Below are 22,417 nucleotides of genomic sequence, written 5' to 3' on the forward strand. Positions count from 1 at the left end.
CTGGTGAAGCAACACTTACTACTCCAAACAGTCAATTGCGATATGAATATTGCACTCCGGTATCATGCAGTATTAGGATTAGTACAACAGGGTTACCCTTACAGAATATTTTACTAGCAATTCATTCCAAGTTAAATATAGACCAATCAGCATAGATGCGACTCTGGTCAATAAATTACGACGAATGGAAATGGGTAAGAAATTGATCACTTTATCAGTGGGAGGAACTCAAATCATAATATGCCATCATATTGATCCTACTCAACTCAAATGAGTCAAATCTCACTTTGAAGCTTCTACAATACAAGAGCACATCCTAAGAGTATAAATCAGTGATGCACATATCGCAATACACAGGTGTTATCAACAATAATACGTCTCATAGAAAGTTTAATGTTCAATTCATAGATTATTCACGAAACACCAATCCAGAACCGCACAGCATTCTGGGGATGAAGGCAGAGTAAAGTCTTCAGCCGCTCAACCTCTCAGCTGACTCGCTCTTTCATTACCTAGCAACAACCTGTTTTGGTGTCTGGAAAATGAGCCGTTCCAAAAACCTTCAGCTAACCAAGTCACAATCTGAGGATGCTGCGATGTTGCCTGGCTTCCATTGGCTTAAAGTCTGTTAAAAATATATATTAATCACCATTTGCTAACCATGAATTTAAAAAAAGAACATTAGTAGACAGTATTTTTTTTAACTGCAGATGCAACCTTTGCTACAAATGATGCTTTCATGCTACATATTGCAATTTTTTTTAAAACTGACTTAAACTGAATTATGTTTTTGTGTGTATTTTGTTGTATTTGTAATGTGTAAAAACAGGCTTAAATACAAAAAAAAATCTGCAAAATGCCGATGTTTTTTTTTTGTCCGATTAATCAATTGTCAAAAATCATAGATGGCTGCAGCTTTAATCAGGACGTGTATGTGTTTGGCTCAGTCTGAATGTCTGTCCTTCCGTCCAGGTGAAACCATCTTGGGTCTGAGGGAGAGCCTGACGTGGGCCACATCCTGCCTGAAGGGAGAGGACTCCTCTGTGGCCGTGTCCTCCGGGGGAGAGCTGTTCCTGCGCTTCATAAGCCTCACATCCCTGGAGCATCAGGTGACGCGTGTTTCACGTTGTAGCGTTTGTGACGGCTGACAGCGTGAAGCAGGTTTTCACGTCGCTGCGGAGTCATTTCGAGCCACGTTTTTGAGCATGCCCAAAATTCAGACTTTGATTAGGCCACTTCAAAACCTTTACGTTAGTTGTAATATTTGTCAGTCGCCATTTTCTTCCAAATTGTTTTGGTGTGATTTTAAAAGGCCAATAATTCCTCGTATGGGTCACCACTGATCCATGTTTTTCCAAAATAAAAACTCTTGACCCAGATCAGTGTCTGCGCTTCATAACAGGCGTTTCTGTCTCCAGGACTTGTCTCGCTGTAAGAAGGTGATGGAGGAAAGAGGAGAACTGTTTCTAGAGAAGATCTCCATGTCCAGGAACAAAGTCGCTAAGCTCTGTCACACCTTCATCAAAGACGGAGCTGTTAAGTACTGGTCCCGTCTCCTCTCCTTGCTCTTTGCGCTCGCTTCACCTTGTGCCTTTCTTTCCCCTGCCAATCCTCTCAGAAAATCCTGACTCACTCGTACTCCAGAGTGGTCCTGCGGGTTCTGGAGAAAGCTGCAGCGGAGAAGAAGCGCTTCTCCGTCTATGTGACCGAATCGCAGCCTGACGCCACAGGGTGAGCGAGTGAGCGAGGACGAGTTTCTTTCTCACAGGACATGAAATGATTCTGCGTTTTTCTCCTTTTGTTGAAGGCGGCAGATGGCAGAGGCCCTGAAGAAACTCAACGTTCCAGTAACAGTAGTGCTGGATGCAGCTGTAGGGTGAGCTACTCTGGGGTTCTGAGCTGGAGGGGGAACCGCAAATGGTTTATTTAATCATTCTTTCGTCACTGGTTGGATTTTGTTATTGGAAATATCCAACTGGAAAATACATGTCTAAGATAAAATAAACTCCATCAGTTCCACTATGAAAACAAAGAGAAAATAAAGCTATTATTAAAAAAAAAAAAAATGTTGCTGGTCAATCGATACAATTGTTAAAAAAAAGTCAAGTTAATTTTTTTAGATATCATTTTAATATCATGTTCAATAAATTTCTCAGTTATTTGTTCATCAGCCTGAGCAGGAGAAAACAAACTTATGATGTAAAAATGTTGCTTTCTTAGTGACATTTAAAGCCTCCAGCAACTCTGATATACTCTACTAACTGGAGTTTAGCTTTTGTACAACAGTATTACATGTCTTTTATTTGTCTGGGTTTTTTTGTTTTATTTTGGTCACAAAAGTCGCTAAATGCAGCAGCAAATTTGCTAAGTTGGTGACAGTGCGGTGCCGTCAGTCAGGACAGTGGCCGAGTTTCAGACGTTTGCAGAGATAAAATCGGTTTCAAGTAACTATCGGCCCTTCGCCCAAAAAGAAGAAAATCTGACCTGATTTATTGATGCATCACTAGATAGTAAATTTGTTTTGGTATTTAAAATAACCGATCGGATGGTTCAGAAAGAGAACAAGCAAAAGTTGAGGAAAAATGCTTTATTTACTTTCACACCGTTTTAATGAACCTGTTTTTAGAAGCTGCTTAGTTTCAGTTTTCCGTCTTCCAGTACGTGTTGGAGAAGGTGGACCTGGTCATCGTTGGAGCAGAGGGAGTCGTTGAGAGCGGAGGGATCATCAACAAGGTGCGTTCCCTTGGCGGCCCCGGGTGAAACTCAAACTGGAGGATAGTTGAACACGCGTATCAGATCGGGTCTGTAAACACGGGGCGGGTGTACGTTTCCAACAGAATCTAGAGTGTGTGTGTGTGTTTTTCCCCAGATTGGCACCTATCAGATGGCTCTGTGCTCCAAGGCTCACAACAAGCCCTTCTACGTCGTTGCAGAAAGTTTTAAATTTGTTCGTCTGTATCCGCTGAACCAACAGGACGTGCCCGATAAGTTTAAGGTGCGGCTTCCTTATTTTGTGTTGTTTTTTTTAAACAATTTTCCGTCCTTTTATCCAGATTTATTGACTCGTGCTTCCTGTCCCGCACAGTACAAAGCCGACACCCTGAAGAGCATCCGGAACCTGTCGGAGGAGCACCCGGTCATCGACTACACGCCCCCCTCCCTCATCACCCTGCTCTTCACAGACCTGGGGGTCCTCACCCCGTCGGCCGTCAGCGACGAACTCATCAAACTGTATTTATAACCGCGTCCCTTCGCTGAACAATAAAACAGACGTTTATGGTCCGCCTGCTTCCTGCTTGGAGTTCGTGAGCTGTTGCTCGAAGTCTTCCTCGCTGATCTGGCCTTTTTTTTAGTTTCTTAAGGAGGCGAGTGTCTTCTAAAAGCTCCTTCATGTATTCTTCGTCCATGTCGGAGTCCTGCAGAGGCAGAACAGAAGCCATGAGAACGAAACTGCAGTACTTAACGTTTATGAAGAGTATATTTTTTACAGATTTGCTGAAACTGTCACTATGAGGTGAGATCGATCTAGTCCACTTCCTCCCTGAGCTGTTATGGCCGTCTGAAGAAATGAAACGTTCCTGGTCAAAAACAAACAATCGCAGCCAGGAGGAGGGTCCTAGCGCTGCCAATCAATGTCGTGAACGCACTGCTAAATGTGCTAATGGTGGAGAAACACCTTACTGTTAAAGGAAAACTTTATCGAGTGGCCATGCTAACTAGCCTTAGCATTCATGACAGACTATGGTAGCTGGAGATTAGTAGTTTCAACAGATATGTAAAAGAAATATGTCTATATAAATATATATATATTAATAAAAGTTGCACACTGCAGCTTTAATGTTTCATTTATCCCCCAAACAGAGTTTACCTCGTCGTGTTTCCTTTTGGCGCCGGTTTTTTCTTGCGCTCCTTCTTGGTCTTCTGCTTGGACCAGGCCTTGTTCTTGACAAAGTTCTTCTTGGGAAGCTCCGTCTTCTCTTTGTTTTTCTGCTCGGCCAGCATCTTCTGCCTCTGCTTCTGTCGGTTTTTGTCCTTGTAGCGGATGCTGTCCGTGTCCACCGTCGTCTCCACGAAGTCGGGAAAGTTTTCCCTTCAGCTCGGGCATCTTCGGCAGGCGGAGCAGCGCGAAGCCTTTGGCCAGGGACACAAAATCCATCTAACAGAAAAGAAAAAAAACACGAGAAGGTTTCATTTTCTTTGTTTTGTTTGGGGATAATAAAAAAAAAATACATACAGTTGGCTTTGAGGATTTGTCACCTTTTACTCTGAAGATGAGGCTGCATTCGTGTTTGGCGTAAGCTGGACGTACGACACAAAGGCCCTCATGCCTTTGTCGAACATGGCGGTCGGCCAGGGCCATGGCCTTCACCTTGGGCGTCACGTCCACACGTCCTTTATAGGAGACATCTTCTGCAGCGGGCACTGGTCAGGTCACAAGCAACACTGTTAACCCAATCACTTTGCACCGATTATCAACCGGTTCTGGTTTCTTTGAGTGAACTTTAACATCACGAAATACAACAGAAATAAAACATTTTTGCAATTGCAATTTTAAATAGACATTTGTGTATACAAAATAGAACAGTTGAATTTGGTAATTTATTGCAAGAGATTGCAAAAAATAAATACAGAAAATTTCCCATGTCCTCAAAGGGTAGCAGATCACCATTAGCAAGAGAAAAATAGGGAAAAAAAACTGCTTTACTCTCACTCAGGATTTGATTTCTGAGGATTTCATATCACAGTAGCTCTGATCCTCCTCTGAGTGACTTCATGCTGAGTAATGTTAGAGCTGAATAATCTGAGTGAGTTCTAGACAACTATGAACCATCCATCATCAGATTATCAGATTATGAACGCCTGCATGGCCGATCCAAAAGGTCTTGTTGCTGACGGCTATGAACACCGCTGAAGGACCCAACTTCAGACTCACCTTCTGGTTGATGGACAAGAAGTTGACATAGGGTTCCTCCATTGGCAGCAGGAAGACGAGGGCGTTGCCATGGTTACCGATACGCGCCGTTCTCCCGCATCGATGCACAAAAGCACTGATGGGGGAAAAAATAGAGCAGACAGGGAAAAATGGTTGGAGCCAAGTAGTTAGAAAAGTAACATTGTTTTAATGTTTAAGCCAATAAAATAATTCATTCTGCAACATATATATATTGTTTTAAAAAGGACAACTTCTGTTTGTGTTTTTTTTAAACTAACTGCACCAACCTGGCGCTGCTGGGGGGATCGTACTGCAGAACCCAGTTCACATCGGGGATGTCGATGCCTCTGGCCATGACGTCGGTGCACACCAAGATCCCACTGCAACGTCACAACACGTTTAAAAACAAACACGTGACAGCACAGACTTACTGCGGGGCGGGGGCGGATTTCTACCTCTTTAAGGCCCTAAAGTCTGAAAAAATGCCGCTGCGCTTATTTTTCATCTTGCCGTGGATGCAGAGGATGGTGACCTTCTTGACCAGCGACTCCAGGGCTCGGCCGAAGTACTCCACACAGGCGCAGGTGCTTTTAGAAGCAACAAGGACAACGGGTAAGAGAAAACGTGTGCATGCATAACCAGGAACAAAACAACTAGCTTACCACTACTTTACTGTTGGAAATGGGGGAAAAGAAGTTTACATTTATTTAATCCTGCCCCTTATCTCAGTTTAATGAAATGTGTCGCTTCCAGATGCATTAATTTGCAGGAACTTGTTATTCAGAAACATATGTTGGTGTTAATATGTGATCAATTAACTATTCTAAAGAACCTACACATGATAATATTACTATTAATGACTAAAGAATAACTGCGCATACAGCATCGGAATGATTACAGACACCTTGATAATGTAGATCATGTAGTATATCTGTCTTATATAACAAAAGCTAATGATGACAATAATGACACTAAAATAATAATCATCTAATGATGACAATAGTAAAACAGAAGGAAGGAAGAAGACTACCTTCTGCTAAATAGTGCAGAAATATCAAGTGATTTCTTATCATTCAAAAACTGATAAAATGTGAATCTGTATGAGGGCTGCAACTCACAATTGTTTTAGTGATTGATTAAACATTCTAAATAAAACACAACCAGAAATTAAAAAAAACATTAAACCAAAACAAAAACCACAAATGAATGAACCCAATCAAACCTGAAGAAGACCAGCTGCTTCTCATGCTTGTGTTGCCTTAGAAACGCCCAGGTTGTTGAACTTGTCCTGTGCTCTGCACATCTGAAAGGACAGCACACGGTGATTTGTCGTCGCCGTCTTCACTTCGTGGGCTGAACGGCGGGCTGTTCGCTCCGTCACTCACGGTGTAGTAGTTGGAGAGGCGGGCCGGGGTCTTCTGGGTGGCCGAGGCGGCCTGACCCTTCTCTTTGACCGTGATGCGGACGGGGTTCCTGAGGCCGGCCCTCACCAGCTTCTCCAGCTCCTGGGTCTGGGTGGCTGAGAAGAGGCCCGTCCGTCTCTGTTTGGGCAGGTAGCTCAGGATGCTGTTCAGGCTGGGGGGACGTGGGAGGGAATGGGGTGAAATGCAGAACAATCAGGAGCAACTTGATTGGCTAGGAGCAGATTTAGTTCAAAACCAAGAGAATAAAAAACAAACAAACCAATAAACACATCCAGACTGTATTTGAAACTACATGGTTACTGAAGGTTTCACCAACTCAAATTTAAGACTTTTTAAGACCATTATAAATTAAAGACCTGGATAATGACAGAAATGTAATAAAGATGATAAATGTTCAGCAAATTTGCAATTGATGGTTATAAAAAAGCTAGTTGTCAGCAGCTAGTTACTAGTAGCTTGTCTGGTAATCTTGTAGACGATGTATGCAAACCACTCAAACTTTTGCCTGACAGAAATGTTGATTAATGTAATTGAGGCCAAATTGCATGTTTTTTTAATGTTCACACTGTATTATTAATACAGGGTTACTGCAGGTTTCATCAACTCAAATTTAAGACTTTTTGAGACCATTATAAACTAAATTTAGGAATGCACATAAGAGATAAATTTATACCTCCCCATGATGAGCTTGCTAGTTAGCAAGGGCGTATATATTGACAGCTAGTTACTGATAGCCACAACCACCTTGAGTCACGGAGCACAATGAAAATGTGTGCAGGTAACTCAAACTTAACCTGACAGAAAATTAGTGCAAGAAAAAAAAAATACATAGAATATAACAGATTAAACAGTCCTGCCACAACACATTAAATGACTTTAAGACATTTTAAGGCCTTAATTTAGGTGCATGAATTTAAGACTTTTTAAAGGTGTGCACTCATCCTGGAATAGGATCTTTCCTCCATCCTGACTGTAAAATGTTTCCTGCTGATTCGTACCTGGCCTCAAAGCCCATGTCGAGCAGCCGGTCAGCTTCATCCAGAACCAGAACATCCAGGCTCCTGACTGCGCTGGCCAGTTCCAGCCCTCTGACTTCCTCCTGAACATGCCTCCAGGCGGCCCGGCGTCGCAATCACAATGTTGCCGCTGAAAAAAAAGTGAAACGAACGTTACAGCACGACAATCGCTTTCTAACATGTTCCCAACTAACACTGAGGACTACAGCGCTAATCTTAAACATTAATTCAGCTAATACTAAAAGTGCTATAACAAGGTGGTATTTAGCAATAGCTAATGCTAAAGTGGCTTAACAGGATATTTAGCAGAAGTTATTGCTAAAAATGTCTGTCAAGATTTAGGAGAACCTAATGCAGTATAACAAGAGGGTATTTAGCACAAGCTAATGCTAAAGTGGTAAAAGAAGATGGTATTTAGCACAAGCTAATGCTAAGCAGTAAAACAAGATGGTATTTAGCACAAGCTAATGCTAAAGCAGTAAAACAAGATGGTATTTAGCACAAGCTAATGCTGAAGCAGTAAAACAAGATGGTATTTAGCACAAGCTAAAGCACTACAATAAGATGGTATGTCGTGGAAGCTAATGCAGTAAATGCTGTTACCCGATGTGTGTTACAACACAGACTATTGCTCTCAACAATGAGCGATAGTGGACACGCAGGTAAGTGGCTATCATGACACCTACCTGTATGGTTGCTCTTGAGAAAGTGATTCTTTGGAACAAATGTTTTCAATGTTAGCAAAAAACTCTAAGGAGCTAAACAAAACATCAGGTCCCTATTAGTGGATTAATTGTGTTGCCACCACTGGGATACAGCTTTCATTTTTCTTATAAAAATTTAAAATATTTGCCCTCGGTTACTTATTAAAATGAAAACTTTACTCAGAAGTTTTGTTCAAATGATGAAGTCTAACAGAAGAAAGTGATACACCATTAAAAACAGAGGAAGTCTATTTATTGCCAGCTTTTCATCCAGTTAAAGTCGGACTGAAATCCGTCGCGTACCCATGCTCTTTAAACTTCTCCACGTCTTCTGCCGGGTTGCTGCCACCAATCAGCAAAATCTGCCTGAGAACCAAAAGTTGAAATTAATAATAATAATAAAAAAAAAATGCCTGTAGTTAAATCTGCCAGCTCAGTTTGAAACAATTCCAATCTACAATATTTGACTCTGTGGAGTTTTTTTTAATTTTTATATACAGATACTCACGTGAAACTCTGGAAACTTCTGGATAAACATTCCCATCACTTCACTGATCTGCAGGGCCAGTTCTCGTGTGGGAGTGATCACCAGAGCACCGACCTGCACAAAACACCTGAACTTTTCAGCGGATCCGACACAACAGCAAACCTCCCAGCATCCAAAAAAGATAAATAACAATACTGCAGAGACTAAAGTAGCCGTGTTTTTTTGCTTCGGTGTCATGGTTACCTGTTTCTTCTTGAGTTTCTCTCGCGCTTCAGCAGCAGCTCTATAACAGGAATGACGAAAGCCAAAGTCTTCCCACTGCCGGTGACCTGAAGCAAAACAGCAAACGCCTTAAGAAACTACCGGTTGTCATGGCAGCACAACTTCCTGATCTTTTCCAAATAACTGTCTTTGCATAATTTTGATAATTACAACACCTCTATATCCTCAGTTTTGACCATCTATCATATTTAATATCTACTGTTGGATCCAGAATATTGATTCAGCCGCCAGCAGAGGGAGCCAAATCACGTTAAACACACAGAGCAACTTCAAGCATCTCTTGAACGTTTCATATTTTGTCATGTGACCATAAACCTTTATAAATTTCATTCAGATTTCGGTTAGATAAAAAAAGTCCATCATTCTGAATTTTTGCAGCTGAAAATCTGATAAGTGTGGCATGCACTTATTCACCCTGCTTGAGTTAAAACTTTGTAGGACTTTGAAGAACAATAGCAACTGCAAGCCCTTTAGAGGATGAACCTGTCAGCTCTGCACATGTGCAAACTGAATTCTTCTGTCCGATTGGATACAGAGCGTCTACCAACAGGCCTGTTCCAACTTTTTGTCCTAATAAGAAAGTGATTCAAATGACCACTACTGCTGTGAGTTTATCATCATCATCATCATCATCATCATCATCATCATCATCACAGCGCTCCTTCATCAGATATACTTCCATTCATGACAGAGACATCGCAGATGTTTGGTACCTTGTACTTATTCATTTGTCATTTTTGTAACAACTCGCTCAACACATTCGACGTCTCCTGGATCACGTTAGCTTGGATTTCTTCGTGACCCAGAATCAACGTGTCAGTAAATCCTACTGGTTCAGTTCTAGTTCTTGCTCCGTCTCGGCCTCTTTAAACAACTGTTCACACTCACCGCCTCAGCAGCAACGTCTTTATTGTTCATGAACAGCGGAATACAAGCCGACTACAACGAAAAGAGATCCATCAGTCAGACAGGTGGAGATTCAGGGCAGCATGGATTGAAACAAGGATTTAAGGCTAATGAAAGTTACCTGTACAGGTGTCATGAAGGTAAATTTCATTTCCTCAAGCGTTTGTAAAATCTTCTCGTTTAGTTGGACAGGTAAAGTGTCCCATGTTCCGTCTGTAATGTTCTCCATGTTGGGAAGTAAATCGAGAAGACGTAGCAGCAGAATGCTAACGCTGTTAGCACATGGTCAGCCTTTCTGCACGATGGACCTTCTTCCGCTGCGTTCCGTAGTTGTTTACACGCCGGGGAGAAACTGAAGCCGACTCGCATGTTTTGGTTCCGCTTTCCACTCCGTTTGTTCTGTCTTCTTCTTTTGTGTTTTATTGGCAAATGGCAACCAACTTAAGGTGACTTTACCGCCACCTACCGGACTGGAGTGTTGTCATCAACGATACAGAGGGAATTTAACAATACGCACCTCAATGGTGTGTAGAAGTGTGCAAATTCATACACACACGCGCGCGCATACACACATAACCCCCCACACACTTTTAAAAACGATTAAATAACCTAATAGTTTTTTTAAATCTAATTAATTGATTTCTTATAGATTTTGATTCGTTTCCTAAAATATTTATCAGAAAATCCCTTCTTCTCTCTTGTATTGACTTTAAATGCTGACGTCCCTCTGAATATTTATTACATTCTAATTAGACCTGTCCCACTGCCTCCATCTGACTGCAATAATCACAAGTCCTCGTTTCATGTTTCTCTTTTCAAAAAGAGAACTATTAAGTCCTGCATGCCCAGTTCTAAATTGTGACATGAATTCTTCTTCTTTCCAACTTCCCCATTTGTTGTTCTTCTTCTTCTACATTCTTACTTTTATTTGGTTTTCATGCAAGCATTTAACTTCCACATCAAGGCTGCTGTTACATGAGAACCACTGTTTTCTAGTAAATTTTCAAGTCATACTCAATATTTTTAATAATTGTAATATTAAAATTATTTTTTTCTTCAATGACTCCAAATCAGAGTGAAGCTGTTCATTTTTATTGAATTTGAACCTTTTGATATTATTTTTGCTTTTTTGTTGTTGTTAAAATGTAGTATTTTTCTTCTATAGCTTCTGGGTCATGTGACCCATTTACACTGAATCAGCATGAAATTGTTCTAGGGGGAGTCACAGGAAATAACAGAAATAATAGAAAAACAGAGTTTCTTTTATTTTAACCCACAGATTATAAATGACAAAAAGATAAACTCAGCTCATAAAAGAGGTCAAAGAACCTCTTTAGTATCTTCCCCATTTTAGGTCTTCTTGCATTTTTGATGTTAATTTTGCCAATCATATTTGGTTTTTAGTAGCTCACCTGTCCTACTGACAAGGACTAAAATGTTTCAATGGAATAAAAGCAGGTGAGCCTCATCTTCAAAGTCTAGTAGAACAATTTCACACTGATTTAGTGCAAATGGGTCACATGACCCAGAAGCCAAAGAAAAATACTACATTTTAACAAAAAGATGCTAAAATATCAAAAAGGTTCAAAGGCAATAAAAACGAGTGCACTTCATCTCACGAGTTAAGAACCGTTTCACACTGATTTTGAGTCAATAAGGCACATGACTCGGAAGCTATTGAAGAAAAAAACAACACTTTTTAATATAACAATTATTAAAAATATTGGGTATGACTAAAAATTCACTAGAGAACAGAGGGTCTTGTGTAACAACATGAATTCTGTGTCAGTTGGTCACAAGGCAAGAAATATTTACTATTTCTATTTGTTTCTTTGGAGTGTTTGGTTCGGAAATTTGTTGAACCTCTGAGTGCATGATGTAGCTGACGCGTGACTGTCGTCCGTCTGATATGATATATATATATCATATCAGATATATGATATATCAGCAGCAGTTATTTGCATGCATCAAATAACTGCTGCATGCATAATAACTGCTGCTGATATATCATATATTATATCAGATATATATCAGCATGCATATAACTGCTGCTGATAACAGCTGAGGACTGAAAAATGGAAGGTCTGACACACACACACACACACACTTTAAGTTTACCAGATGCCACTTGCAGCACCTGAGAAGAGTTTAAAAACTGACACACAGCCTGTTTAAAATGATCAAATTGGTGAAAAAAAGCAGAACTTGTGACTTTTGTTTGGTTGTGTGTGCATGCAGTGGTTTATGTGAACATTTAGTGGTTTCGTGCCCACTGCAGGCTCAGAAGATAACAGTCTGCAGTAGAGTCTTGACGTGCTGACTTCTCTGTCTCTCAAAAACATTTGATTCATAAAAATAAAACACAAGAGCTTCTCCACACAAATGGGGACCACTTGGTTTGCAATTTGGAGTGTTTGGATCTTCTTGCGGCAGGTATAAAGTTTTCTCTCCTTTAATTTTAACACTTCTCCATTTCTTGTTTTTTTTAAGTGTCTCTGTTATTTTGTGTTTTATAGGTGACAGTTAAAAGTAGTAAACATGTATGACATGCACAAAACAACGTTATTTACTATTGTTTTGTTATTGAAAAATGTTACATTTCCATCAATGTAAGAAACCTAACTATTGAGGCATCACAGCTCGGACAGTTTCGCTACGTCTGGGTCTCAAACTGCGTTCCTCCAGGGCCGGTTTCCTTCACCTCTGCTTCAACACACCTGGCTCAAACATGCACTCATCAGCAGAACTTTGTAGAGCTGGACTGAATGCTAATGAGGCAGTTTGACCATTTAATTAAAGAATGTAGTACAAGGAACAAATGTAAAAGTTGCAGGGTTCTGGCCCTTTCTAAATGCAATTTGAAACAATCTGCTTAGTGCAGGACAGATCTTAACATGCTCTTATTAATGACATTGATTTTAGGGCGTATGAAATCAAACTGGAGTGAAAAAATTTTCAGCTCAAAATTTGCATATTGCATGATACTTCACTATTTTCTGTTGAACATTTTAACAGACAAATTGATCTACAAAACAATATTTATTACATTGTTGAAAAGTGGCGCAGTTGGTAGCACTGTTGCCTTGAAGCAAGAAAGTCCTGGGTTCGATTCCCGGCCTGGGATCTTTCTGCACAGAGTTTGCAGAAAGACGTGACTGTCGGGTAAATTGGTCTCTCTAAATTCTCCCGAGGTGTGTGTGTGTGTGTTTGTCCTGTTTATTTCTGCGTTGCTGTATCTCGCCTCTCACCAGCAACTCCCGGCCTCATTAGGGACAGAAAATGGATGGATGGAGTGAAAAATGTGAAATTTCCAACAATGTATAAAACTGTTGAGACCATACAATAGAAATTAGCCGTTAAAATAAACATATTTCTTCTCCTCTTCTAGACTGCAGCTGCAGAGGAATCACCATCTCAGCCTGGATTTGAGTCAGAGATGTTAATATTAAAAGTGAGCAAAAAAGCCTTGGAAACTGGCACAGACAATCATCATATTGGAGACAGTGTGAGTGTCTTTTCTTTCATTTTTTATTTTTACATCATGTGACACACACATTTAATGAATATTAGCCAAACAAACAGACAATATAGTGGACTAAAAAGCAGCGTTGTGAACTGTTTCTCATCATCATAGTAACAGATTATGAGATTATTTTGATACTCGTCTTCAGGGGCCCTTGAGGGCCAGATTGCACCCTGGTTTCATCATTCACCAGACCTTCACAGGTCGGTTCAGTCATTTACAGACAGAATATTTGTTTCCTTAGGATCCAGCTGGTCCTCAGATCCCCGTCCTGGATTTCACTAAATCCAGTCCAGGACTGAAGAGGAGGAAGAGAGACTGGGTTATCCCTCCCTTGAACATTCCTGAGAATCATAGAGGACCTTATCCTTTGCTTATTCATGAGGTAACAGGAACAAAAATGTTATACAGTTTTTTTAAGATGTCAGAAACATTTCCTGCAGTGTATTTTCCTCTTTATTTATATCATATGTTTGTAATGTGCAATTACAAACTTTCTACATTTCATTTTGTGTTTAGTAAACTGAATTTGGCTCCAAAGTGAAAAAAAAAGTGTTTCTGGCCTGTATCTTTTATACCAGAAATAACATAGAATAAATGCTTCAACTAAAACATCTCTTAAGTTTAAGTTAATCAAAAGACATTTTGTATCCCACAATAATTTTCTCCTCACTGAACAGTTTTTGCTAATTGTTGTCTTTGAAGTTGTCTCTATTCAACCCTGATTTTTGTTGTCCAGATACGCTCTGATGCAGACAATGTGAGGAGGCTCTATTATAGCATCACCGTCCTGGAGCAGATCAGCCTCCTATTGGTCTTTTCACCATGGACAGAGACACTGGTCGTCTGTATGTCACACAGGAACTGGACAGAGAGAAACAGGACAAGTACCTGGTCAGTGTTTTCTCTGCTATCTGTTGGGTGCCTCATCCACACCAGTCCTGTTTCGCCACCGTAATAGAACTAGAAAGTCCAGCTGGTTTGGGATTGAGTGAATGTGCAGTCAAACTCTGATGCAGACCAAAAAAAAAAAGGAGAAATCAAGAGCCCAGAAACCTCAGACTCAGTTCTGATGAAGTGAACTCTGGTACAGTTTGAATTCACATGTGAATGCCAACCGGACCGGAGGCCTCTTAAAAAACATGAAGCAGAGTGTAGCGCAGAGTATTCTGGGTAAACACAACTAAAATAGTTGAAACTAGTAATAGTTATTTTTTGAAATCATCATCAAATAGTTTCATTATTTGGTTCATGTATTAGAAGATCTTTTGCCAAAAACAAAATAGAAATCCTCCAAGCATTAAAACTGACGCTGCTCCATTTTTGTGAAGAAGGAAGTTGAGCTCAGCGTCTTCTTCAGAGGTTTTTATGTTGACTGTAAAGAGGATTCAGTAACTCAATCTGTCACAGAATACTTCACTGTAATTATTGAAAACTTTTTAGAATATTAAGTAATTTTAAAACCTACACAGAAATGTATTCAGTAAAAACCAAATTATTTTTCATCATTATGAAAGAAGAGAGACACAAATAATTGTTCTGGTGATTAAAAAATGGCATCATGTTACAGCTCACAGTCCATGTTACTGCAGAGGAAGGTGCAACTGCAGAGGAGCCAATGGAAATTGAAATCAATGTAATTGACCAGAATGACAACAAACCTGTTTTCAGTCAGTCCATCTATGAGGGAGAAGTTCCAGAGGCGTCACAAAGAGGTAAAGTCACACACATTAACGTCTTTGTTCACATGTGTAGATATAAGTGCATTAATGTAATCTTATTTAAAATCACAAATATTTGCAACTTTTAGCCTTTGTGACCTGAATCAGCTGCAGACCGAGGAGGAAACTGAGGCTGAATGACCTCCTCAGTCTGCAGTCACGTTCTCGGTCTTTGTTCAGCAGATGAACTCGTTGTGCCTCAGCCACAAGGAGACCGTTTCAGATTTATCCGCAAGTTTTTTGTTTTATTCTGTTGTCCACACGGATTCGGCTTTTTGAGAGACCAGAAGAGATCATTTCTGAAAGAGGGTTCCAGAGTGGATCGGTTTCATATTTCAGTGTATACATGTGAGCTGAGACTTTTTTTTTTTTTTTAACTATGACTGCTGAAGGGCTGCACAGTGGCGCAGTTGCCTTGCAGCAACACGGTCTTGTGTTCGATTCCCGGCCCGGGGTCTTTCTGCAGGGAGTTTGCATGTTCTCCCTGTGCATGCTGGGTTCTCTCCGGGTTCTCCGGCTTCCTCCCACAGTCCAAAAACATGACTGTCAGGTTAATTGGTCTTCCCAAATTCTCCCTAGGTGTGAGTGTGTGTGTGCATGGTTGTTTGTCTCTCTGTGTTGCCCTGTGACAGACTGGTGACCTGTCCAGGGTGAACCCCGCTTCTCGCCCGGAACGCAGCTGGAGAGGCACCAGCACCTCCCGACCCCGATAGGGAGAAGGGTGACGGAAAATGGATGGATGGGTTGCTGTAGTTCTCTTTGGATCCCACAATGAGCTCACTTTTATGAGTAACATGGTGACGTTCAGTGTTCTTTTTTTTGTCGTTCTGTGACAGTGTTAGAGCGCCACCGATTGGCTTGGCATACACTCTATGGTGTATGCTACACACTTTTTCTCTCTCTCTCTCTCTTTTTTTTTTTTTTTTTACAAAACTTCTCACACTGATTGTGGCAAGCAACAAGATAGTTGGCAGTTGGACAGAGGTCTTGGTTCTGGTTCTGGTCTGCATACCCAGAACCAAACATGGAGAAGCAGCATTCAGCTTCTATGCAACACAAATCTGGAACAAACTTCCAGAAAACTGCAAAACAGCTGAAACACTGAGTTCCTTTAAATCGAAGACAATTTATTTAGAGATAAATATTCATTAATGTGCAATTTTAGCCTTTCCAACTTTTCTTTGTTTTCCCGCATTATATCACTGAAGTGTATTTTTTATCTAAACCATGTAAAGCTCTTTGAATTGTCTTGTAGCTGAATTGTGCTACAAAGCTAATCCTGCCTCACCTATCAAACTCAGCAACAATTTAAATACAAATAGAAAATCTGCCATCATCTCAGTTGATGTCACTGTGATGACTTTTAGTGATTTGTCAAAATTTAGAAAGACCTTTGACCTGAGTTTTAATGGAACTTGGAATCATCAGCTAGACAAGAAGAGCTTCTCAGCTCAGCCTCATTGTTAAATCTCTGTTGATAAACTGATGTCTCTGCTCTCACTGACCTGCTTCGTGTTTCCTCTTGATTAGGTTTTAAGGTGATTCAGGTCGTGGCCACCGATGCTGATGCACCAAATACTGACAACTCTGATATCAGGTACTTTATAATGAGCCAGAGCCCAGAGCAGCCCAGTCCCAACATGTTTACCATCAACCCATCAACTGGAGACATCATAGTTAAAGAAGTTGGACTGGACAGAGAGGTGGGAATTCAGTTAATCAATGAATCAATCAACTACATCTGTATAGCACATTTCAAAGACTGTTAGGGTAGTCTGAGTGTCTCACTAAGTCCTCACGGTCAGATTTCCTGTTGATAACATGGAGCTTTACATTTTGGTCGGAATTCAACCTTCATGTGGAGAATAATTTAATTCACTAAATAAGTTTGAGGCAAGTTTTATAAAACTCACTTCAGATTATTTCTCCCAACATGTGATGCAGTGATCAGCCAACTGATCCATCAAAGTTCTGCTCTGGACTTAACAATTTGTCGCTCGGAGGCAAAGTTGTTGATTCAAGTCCATGTTTGTTACAACAGAAAATCCCTCGATACAAACTGAAAGTAAAGGCAGCCGACATGAAAGGAGAAGGTAATACTGGATTTGCCGAAGTGATCATCAAGGTGACGGACAGCAACAATCACGCTCCGGTCTTTACAGAACCTTCTGTAAGTAACACGTGACTACTTTTATTAATCTGCTGATTATATTTAAATCTGTTTATCAGAATCGATTTGTGCAGTAGGTGACCAGTAAAGCAGTAGATCACCCTGAATGCTATTGGCGTGTCCATGAAATGAAAAACAAATCACAAACTGATAATCGATGATCATACAATGACTGTGTGGAACTTTTTCTGGTGACGTCTGCATCTTGTGTCTCAGTACACGGCCACAGTTAAAGAGAATGAAGTAGACGCTCTAGTTGTTAAGCTGTCGGTGACAGACGGGGATGAGCCTCATACTGCAGCCTGGAAGGCAAAGTTCAGCATTATTGATGGAGATCCACAAAACCTTTTTACTGTGGAAACAGGAACAAACAACAGGAAGGAATCATCACTACTGCTAAGGTAGGACGACCAGCAGGTTCTCACTGCTGGAGCATAAATAATAAATGTGATTCTTTATTGCACTGTTTTTAATAAAGGGACATTTTTATAAACATAGCATAGTTAAGTGATTGTACTGCTAATGTCTGATCAGTTGATCTGAGATGATTTTTCTTTTACTAAACCAGAGTCTGGACTTTGAGAGATCCAGTAAGCACACTCTACTGGTCAGAGTGGTGAACGAGGCTCCTTTTGCTCTTGTTTCATTGGTCACTTCCACTGCCACAGTGGTGGTGACTGTGTTGGATGTCAACGAGCATCCCATCTTTGAACCAGTAGAGCGGCGTGTGTCTAAAAGGGAGGATCTTGCCGTGAACAGCGTTGTGGTGAGGTACACAGCTTCTTTGACTTTGCGTTCAAACAAAGGGTCAGGTAAGAAAATCCTCCAACTTGAAGAGTCACTGCATAAATTACCTTTCATTTATGCTGTACTTCTGAACCAAGTTTGTTTTCCCACTGGTAATTAATCAGGCAGGAAACATTACTATAGATGGATGTGTTTTTGTTTTGTCATACTGCTTATAAAGTCTGGCTTTGTCTTATCATTTATATACATTTATATACAGCTTTATATACATTTTTGTTCTTGATGTCCAGGTATAAAATACTCAATGACCCAGCTGACTGGCTTGGCATTGATCATGAGACTGGTGTGATAACAGTGAGAAACCAGATGGACAGAGAATCCAGCTTTGTTAAGGAAGACAAATACACAGCTCTGATTGGTGCTTATGATGATGGTGGGTGTGACCGTTAACGGTCTTCATGGTTTTGGAAGAACTCTTCATAAATCATGGTGGAAGTTAAAAGGAATTTAATTTAATGGTTTGAGCTAAATTTCAATTCAGTTCAAATTCAAAAATTAGAGAGATGTTGGAGTTGGGGATATAAACCCTGCAGCCTTGACTCAGTAAAACACATCACACTGTATTACCTATTCCCTTTCCGAGTCCTTGTCAGGGCTTGAAGCTCATCCACTTCGGCCTCCTTTTCAACTCCTCTGGGATTTCTGGCTTCAGCTATGGTATTATTTCAGCTTTTCAGATGTTAGACAGTTGTTCCCTGTTGTAAACCACTTTATCACAATGGTTGTGTATCAAAACTAGAATTGCAAAGTATAAAGAAATTCTTTCCAAAATCAGTTCAACTACACAGCACCCAAAACAAAGACGAAGCTGTCGAACAAAAAAAAAGCAACTTTCCCCCAAAAAGGCTGGAATGAAAGTTTGAAAAGGGAAAAAATCTCTGTGAAAGTACACAACTACAATTCCAGGATTTACTCAAAAATTCAATTCTAGAATTGACTTGAAAAGAGTTCTTTACAATATTTCTTGTCTTGAAGAGATTTTGAACTCCTTCCTCAGAGGATCATTGAAGGTGTCGACATGCTTCACTGCTGTTTGCCTGTCATGCCTCCAGATCCGATCCCAGCGACAGGAACTGGAACTCTGATCATTGAACTTGAGGATGTCAACGACAACGCCCCCTTTATTGAAGAATGTTCTATTACAGTGTGTACCCCCGTTAGGAGATCAACATTTCTTAGGCCTGGTTGTTGTGTAGAGTTCTGTGTTTGAAAATATTATTAGTATCGAACTGAATTTAAATCCATTTGGTTTGTTCAGGTGTGCAACAAGAAACCAGCTCCTCGGCTGCTGACTGTGACAGATAAAGATGGACCAGGCTTTACTTCTCCGTACAGCGTGAGCTTACATGACTCTGCTAAGGCCGACTGGATCGCGAGGATGAACGACGCCAGTATGTATCCGAGATAAACCCAACTCATCGTGATTCAGTCCACAAGCATCACCAACAAATGGAGGAATCTGCATTTAGAGGCAGAACAGACTAACCACTATATTTATATGTATTATATTTGCTGAAACTACAGTGTAATCGAAGTGGAAACGGATGATCGAGCATTTTTGCTTATCATCTCTCATTCTTTGATGCTACCCAGTTTGCTGCTGTTCTTGCCAGAACTTTAAGTGTCACCTAAGTTGTTCAAGTGAAGAAGAATGAGAAATCGAAACTTGATTGAACGTCTGATAAATGATTTTATTTTTTTGTTCTCTTGCTTGCAGGAACAGAGATTATTCTGACTTCGAACCGTGAGCTAGAGGAGAGAGATTACACTGTAGCCATGACTGTTTCAGACACCTCTGGTCTGTCTCAGGTCAGCAAGGTCACAGCTACAGTGAGTGACTGCACTGGAGAAGTAGTGACCCGGCAGGAGAATACTGTCGGTGGCTCCCACCAGTCAGTCATCCTGGGAATACTGAAAGGCATCCTCATGCTGCTGTTCAGTGAGTTTGAATCTTGTTAAGCTTCTGTTCAAAGCTGTTTGAGGAGCTTTGAATTCAAGAGACCAAGAACCATTTTAAACTGAGAATCTGGAAACTAGTATGTTGCATGATTATCATAAAAACACAAGACAAACACTGATGTCTATGAAGTTGGACATGTAATAATTTACAATCAACAAAGTTCACTACACAAGTGCATGCTTCAGATAAAACTAATATTACAGTGATTTTATTCATATTCAACACTAAATTTTCCAGTAGCAGCCTCTAAATGATCCAACCCCTAAGATAGAACCCCTCTTTAGAGAACACATTAGGCTGGTGTGGAATAAATGGGTCCATTGCATCTTGCTCACCATCTCTACCACAAAACATGACACCGACACTTTGTTCACATCTGACGAATGGGGCTGCTAAACATCATGACAGCACATGACAGAAGCATGTGATAGTGAATATAGAAACACTGAGAAAACTCACATCAATCTGTGATTGCGTAGCACAAAGAGCTGTGGTAATTTGATCCTTTTGAGCAAGATTAATGTGAGAAACTTGTGTGATCATAGGATGAGGCTTTAGGGGATAAGAAGCTTCTTGCTCCATCAGGGCAATAGAATTTACAACACCATCATCCACGCAGTGATTATGAGTCTTCTCTTCATTTAGTGCTGGGGCTGCCGTTCTTTCTGTTTGTGAGGCGAAGAAAAGCAGAGGAACCTGTTGAATTCAACCATCTCCACGTCAAAGACAAGTTTGAGGAAGAGATGATGGACGACAGAGAGAACATTCAGGTGAACAGGGACAAAGGCTGATTCTGCTCAGACATTCATACGGTTCAGTTAAAACTTCAGACTGAAATTGTTCTTGCCAGTTTATTCTTGGCTTCTACTTGTTTGAGTCGAGCTAATTATTTTTTTTTTTAGCGTAACAGACCTGATTAAGGTTCACAGATGGAGACATTTACCAAATCTTGAAATGGTTGACTTTGCCTGAATTCACAAAACATGATTTATGTCACTATGTCATAAACAGTTTCCCCTTGAACCAGAGCAGCCTTAAAAACGTGCAGAAGACGAGATGCTAACCAGTTTTTTGCCCGTACATGCTAGGCTACACGACGGTGGAGCATCGTTTCCATGTTCACTGATGATTAGTACCTTTGCCATAATGCAATATTTGATATATTTATAATCACACTTACCTATAAAATATATGAAGGTTAATCTTCTTACCTGGCGGATACACAGAGGGCTGATAGTAATTATGATTGATGGCTGCTGTCCATTGCTGCCATGTCTTTCCTCATTGAAAGTTATACAACATGTTTGTATAACTTCTTACCGGTTTGTGCTGCCGACCGCGCAGCATCCTGTGATCATTTTCACTGCGAAATCAACTAATTAAAAGCGACATCAGGGTGCCATATGTAAATTTGACAGGAGCGCGTAGGTTATTTGGATGTCCATCATGGCGGAAGAGGCTGAATTTCAAAGAGTGACGTCACGTGCAGAAGGTCGATAAGTGTTGTTCTGGACTCGTAAAAGCACAATTGAATACATTAAACAAATATTTTTTTCTACAAATTCAATTTCACAATTACAATCAACATATGCCGTTTTAATAACGCCACCAAAATAAGGTGCATGAATGCGTTGAAAGCTTTAAAAAAAAAAACAACTTGTTTATATGTTTATTTTTCTTGTACTCATTTCTCCCTTCTTTTCTTCCTCACATCCTGCTGGCGTTTGACTGTAAGGGAGGCGGTTCTGACCCGCAAGACCCGGAATATGACTATCTGAATGAAGAGGTTCCCCTTTAAGAAACTGCCTGATACTAAAAGAGGAGAACAGAATGAAGTCATATTGTACATGTTTGGTGAATTTGAATATTAATGAGAATTTTTCAATGTCTGCTTTCAGTTTAATCACCTTTGTTCTACATTAGTTGTTGCTGAAAGATAAAATAAGTTTTTTATTTTGGAGTTTTTTGTTTGCCTTTTGGACAGAAATGACATGTGAAAGATGACATTTATATTTTTGTTTTCCAATACAGAACTTACTGTATTTATTGAACACACGCCCTCATTGGCATCGAGATTCATCGGTGAAGTCTGTGCAAAACTTGAAAACTTTATGGACATCTTTGGTATTCTACAATTCAGCCCAAAATTATTTACACACCTGTCAGATTTAGCTTAAGTAATCTTGAAAATTCACTAAGATGTTTTATTGTTTGTTTGTTTCGGAAGTAATATTATTAATTAACATTTCAACATCATATTGTCGTTCTAGCAGTAAACTAGGAAAATTTTGTGAATGGAGCAAAAATTAGGGTGATGGTGAGGAGACCTTTCAACCTGGAAGGCTTGGGGTTCATTGCAACAAAACAGCGAAATACAGTAAAAAGAAATGCAAATACTGATCAGCAATATAATAAGAGTTTGATTGCTGTCATCATCAAAATATGGATTCTATTAATTACTAAAGACAGTAAAAACGTTTTGTT

At 40.2% G+C, this 22,417-nt stretch overlaps 1 long non-coding RNA gene and 3 pseudogenes across 2 annotated transcripts; 3 read left to right on the plus strand and 1 right to left on the minus strand.

Moving 5' to 3' along the window:
- The first annotated feature begins 184 nt into the window (after positions 1 to 184).
- Positions 185 to 3,822, plus strand: LOC129374097 (translation initiation factor eIF-2B subunit alpha-like; annotated as a pseudogene).
- On the minus strand, positions 3,275 to 10,230 carry LOC129374159 (ATP-dependent RNA helicase DDX55-like; annotated as a pseudogene).
- Positions 9,756 to 13,630, plus strand: LOC129374165 (uncharacterized). Of its 2 annotated transcripts, none has more exons than XR_008607467.1 (3): positions 9,756 to 9,892; positions 13,141 to 13,257; positions 13,520 to 13,630. It is a non-coding gene; the product is annotated as an uncharacterized LOC129374165 (long non-coding RNA). The 2 variants fall into 2 exon arrangements; XR_008607468.1 differs by lacking the exon at positions 9,756 to 9,892 and adding an exon at positions 11,908 to 12,185.
- A 45-nt stretch (positions 13,631 to 13,675) lies between these two features.
- LOC129374098 (cadherin-1-like) lies at positions 13,676 to 21,743 on the plus strand (annotated as a pseudogene).
- Positions 21,744 to 22,417: the final 674 nt, after the last annotated feature.

This window comes from Poeciliopsis prolifica, unplaced genomic scaffold (assembly GCF_027474105.1).
Source record: "Poeciliopsis prolifica strain line A6 unplaced genomic scaffold, Auburn_PproV2 SCAFFOLD035, whole genome shotgun sequence".
Classification (NCBI taxonomy): domain Eukaryota; kingdom Metazoa; phylum Chordata; class Actinopteri; order Cyprinodontiformes; family Poeciliidae; genus Poeciliopsis; species Poeciliopsis prolifica.